The sequence below is a fragment of the Azolla caroliniana genome, unplaced genomic scaffold (assembly GCF_043228905.1).
Source record: "Azolla caroliniana isolate FFs.n. ecotype wild unplaced genomic scaffold, voAzoCaro1.0.p SCAF_1415, whole genome shotgun sequence".
NCBI lineage: Eukaryota > Viridiplantae > Streptophyta > Polypodiopsida > Salviniales > Salviniaceae > Azolla > Azolla caroliniana.
The window spans coordinates 1-4,757 of NW_028231850.1; the positions used below are offsets into that span (position 1 = coordinate 1).

General features: G+C 36.0%; 1 long non-coding RNA gene across 1 annotated transcript; it reads right to left on the bottom strand.

The window, feature by feature from the left end:
- Window positions 1–3,786: 3,786 nt before the first annotated feature.
- On the bottom strand, window positions 3,787–4,240 carry LOC147847171 (uncharacterized). The gene is made up of 2 exons (XR_015532359.1): window positions 4,181–4,240; window positions 3,787–3,950 (listed from the first exon to the last, which is right to left on the bottom strand). It is a non-coding gene; the product is annotated as an uncharacterized LOC147847171 (long non-coding RNA).
- Window positions 4,241–4,757: the final 517 nt, after the last annotated feature.

Sequence of the window (4,757 nt, forward strand, 5' to 3'; positions counted from 1 at the left end):
CAAATTTTAGATAGCAACTTACATATTGTTTGTAATTTAGCGCTTCTCTTGTTCCAACCATCCATCTACGACCACCAAAAGTGTTTTCACTCTGAATGATATATTTGGCCTTACTTCAAAAAAGAAACATGTAGATACATCGGTAAGATAGGCATATCAAGTTTAAGATTTAACATATGGTCTTGCAGGTTGATGTCTACAAGATAGGTATTAGTTTACAAGGTCTTGCATTCCCTCATCATCTCGATCTTTTTTGCTATGCATAACTAAGTATCTATTGTCAACACCAGATTGTATGAAATATTATTTATTGATAGTTTATTTTATATGTTCTAAAGTTGAATGCCTACCTATGGGCCATGGCATTACATTTTGAAGTGCATCGTGGAATTTCCTTTAAAACAACACTTAAAGCCTTTAAATATATTGGTTAATTAACAACTCTTTACATATAGATTGATAATCTTACTTTATTAAAGCTCTGATATTTAAGCATTAAATTTATAAATCTTCTGCTTTGCAACCTTATATAGTGGCAATGGTTGCTAGAAGGTGGTCTTCGACAAGTTAGGTGCAACATAAAACTATTACAAAACAAGACAAGTATTTGGACATGTAAAGCTAGCATGAAGTTTTTCAATCTGGCTATGTTACTTGAAGATGAGTACAAGAGTGTATAACACAACTACAATAATGGTTGAATTGCATATGGAGTATGAGACTTTCATGATAGGAAAGGAATATCATAATTGCTTCTCCTCATGTTGATGAGAGAGTGAAGTGGATTGCATAAAGACGGAACAAAAGGGATGGGCAAACCATCCTACTTCTTCATCATAGATAATTATGACAAGATGATATGCCCGTATATTTTCTAAAACGTAAGATTGAGGATCTTAAAAGGATAATAAATTGGTATGAAATATTGGAGAAGCAAGTAGTATGAATGTAAAATGTAAAATATCTTTGGATTGATCAGGGAGGATAATTTCTTATAAGTTAGTTTTAGGAATATGTAGTGATGATTCATGAACTTGTTTACAAACATCCATCACAAACACCTCAAGAATGAAATCAGTGTGAAGCCATCAAAATATTGGAAGAATATTGTATAGTTTTAAGGGTGTGAAATTGTAAGGTTGTTACTCTTGGAAAGTTGTGAGGTATAAGAGATCGTGTATTTCTCTTGTATTCTACATACATAAATTTGAAACACCTTGAGTTAGAGACTTGAGAATTACGTCATTAGACACCTTGTCTTAATTTCACCTTCCTTGAGGAATCTATCATCAACTCCTACTAGCCCCTTGGTGTCTTAGTCAGACTATATAGAACATTTGCAATATCAAGACCTTGCTTTCTTAATCAAGTAACTCAAAACACACTTGTTGCTTCATGTTTACCTCATTTTTTACATCTCTTTATAAAGGAAAACTTCATATCCATCTTGAATACTAGGCAACTTTGTGTACCAAACATTGTCAAGATCACTAGAATAAATCTAAGCCTTTTATTTGGACCAAATGATTCCTCAAAATCAACTCCCTTCTAATACACACCTTTTATTCACAACTAGTCATGTTCTAAAACCCATCAACCTTGTACTTGGTTTTCTACATTTTATTTCTCCAAGGGGTTTCAATTTTTCTTTTTGAACTAACAAGAGAATTAGGATGGTGATTGAGGGGGAAGACGACCAAAGCTGCATTGCTATCCAAAGAATACATTATCGCAAGGGTAGACTAAGTGTATGAAGATGTTTGTTTACAAAGGGGCAAGGGCTGGAGCATATTAAGAAACTATTGTGGATCATTCATTTAAGCAACAGAATGGCAACAAACAAATCAAGATGAATAAGATGATACAGGAATGGTGATGTGCAAGTTTATGCAACGAAACGATGCAAGAGTTCACTATATTAAAGATAACGCAAAATTGGAAATAAATTGAATCATGTTGTCAATAGCTCTTTGTAAATGGAAGGCAATAGATCTATTTGGGTTAGCTATTATGGTCAACTAGCTTACTGTACTGATATCGGTTCTCACTATTAGGCATTCATTCGCCTTCATATTTGCTCACTACTATAGGATTCCTTCTGTTCAATCATGCTCATGATGGGTTGATCTCTAGAGTGTTGAGAATACACATGCTTTAGGTGTTTAATAGTGTGCGGAATCGCATGTGCAAGCTGTGGACTCAAGAGTCGTTACATGGTCATTGGCATGCCTTTTAAGGAGTTGGAGCAGGATGACTTGACTTGACTTGACTTGACTTGACTGGGTCTCTCCTTCAAGACATGCCCTTCAACTCGAGACATTCTTCAAACGAGAAAACGGTCACCAATATTCAAACGGTCATAACGTCTGATGGTCAATACCCAAAATAAATACAAGGGAATCAGAACCAGACCTCCGTTTCCTGCTAAACCAGTCTTTTCTTTTCTTTTCAGGTGAGCAATCTGTGTGTGTGTGTGTGTAAAAATAGCCGGGATTTCCTTGCAGGTTAAAGAGATCCATATCTGTGTGAAAAGTTAGGGTTTGAAAGATCTGGTATATAAGCACTGCGAGGACCTGCTCCCATAGAGAGAGACCTGGGCGATCAGAAGGTTGTAGACGAGAGCATCTCAACAGACCAAAAGAATACTGGGATCACGAAAGCTCTCATTATTGAATGGAGGTAATGAAAGTTTCTTTCTCTCATAGTCTTCATCATCATCATCATCATCACGTTCTCTTGTTTGTGATCATTGTCATCCTCTCTATGATGATGGATCAATCAATGTATACCTGAGTATGAATCCAAAATTCTTTCTGTTGAATTTAGTGATCACAAAATGTACGAGGTGGTTAAGAAGGTTGGATGAGGCAAGTACAGCGAGGTCTTTGAAGGTATTTACATAATCGAGAACCACACCTGTGTCATCAAGACCTTGAAACCAGTCAAGAGGAATAAGGTGCGTCAAAGAACCATAAAAATCCTTCACATGAGTTGTAATATCAAACACGAAACCTCTAATCCTAAACACGATTTGTATTATCAAACAAAAAACCGAAACCTTAAACATGAGTTGTATTATCAAGCCTTAGGCGATAAGCCATATGCCATGAACCATAAACAGACGAAACTATTTCTTACACTATTAAAGACTTTGGGGTCATGTATCCCTTTTGGATGGTTTCTTCACTTGTTAATTTCGCACAAGTTCTGAATGATGTGAAGAGGAAAAACTCAGCTATAATGAACATTCCATTTTCGACAAACTTTCTTCTTCGGATTTTTTGATGAAAATCCGTGAAGCACATGGGTTGTTTCAATGTTAAATTCTCATATCTGGTATGCGGGGTTGATAGCATTATGGATTTTACCCCTTACATTATGCATTACAGGTGCTATGTAACACATGTGTGGTATGTGCTGTTTTATTTTCGCACCCGTTTATGTTTGTGGTCCAGGGGGGGATAGTATAATCTTTCTAATGTGTTTTTTTGCAGCATATATCTCATTTAATTACTTTTTTCCTGTTTGTTACAAAGGATTGGTTACAATTATCACTCTTTCAGATCCAGAGGGAGATTCAAATCCTACCAAACCTTTGTGGAATGTCTTGTAAGCTCTAGATTATTTCCATTCACAATGTGTAAAACCTCAAAATGTGATGATCGATCCGACGTAAAGGAAGCTTGGCCTCTTTGACTGGGCACTCATGGAGTTCTATCATCCTGAAAATGTTCGAGTTGCGTAAGATCTGTTTCGGATTTAATCCATAAATACATTGTTCCTTGACTTGTACAAGAACTACATTACATTCTCTTGAAGAAGTACAGCTAGTCTCTTGTTTTAAGCAGAAGTTACTTGGACACTTTGCTCTTTCTGTATTTGAAGATCTTCAAGGGTGCTGAGCTTTTGGTCAATCTTCAAGATTATGACTATTCTTTGGACATGTGAGTCTTGGATGTATTATGTTTGCTGGAATGATGAGATCGGCGGAGTTCTTCTTACTTCATGCTGGAATGTTTGAGTTGTGTCAAGGTCTTTTTTGAATTTAATCCATAAATACCGCTATGTGTGAGATTGTTTCTTGTTGACCTGTACAAGGGCTACATTACATTCTCTTGAAGAGCTAGAGTTATCTCTTGTTTTAAGCAGAAGTTATCTGGACACTTTGATTTTCTGTAACTGAAGATACTTCAAGGGTGCTGAGCTTTTGGTTGATCTTCAAGTTTATAACTATTCTTTGGACATTTATAGTCAAGTTATTATTTTATGCTGGAATCTTCGAGTTGCATCAAGGTCTTTTTTGAGTTTAATCCATAAATACTGCTATGTGCGAGATTGTTTCTTGTTGACTTGTACAAGTGCTACATTACATTCTCTTGAAGAGGTAGAGTTAGTCTCTTGTTTTAAGCAAAAGTTACTTGGACAATTTGCTGTTTCTGTATTTGAAGATCTTCAAGGGTGCTGACTCTGAGCTTTTGGTCGATGTTCAAGATGATGACTATTATTTGGACAAGTGTAGTCTTGGATGTATTTTGTTTGCTGGAATGATGAGTTCAGCGGAGTTCTTACGTCATGCTTGGACAATTTGTTGTTTCTGTATTTGAAGATACTTCAAGGGTGCTGAGTTTTTGGGCGATCTTCAAGATTATGACTATTCTTTGGACATGTGTACTCTTGGATGTATTTTGTTTGCTGGAATGTTGAGTTTGGTAGAGTTCTTACTTCATGCTGGTAAGTTCCTTGTTGACTTGTACAAG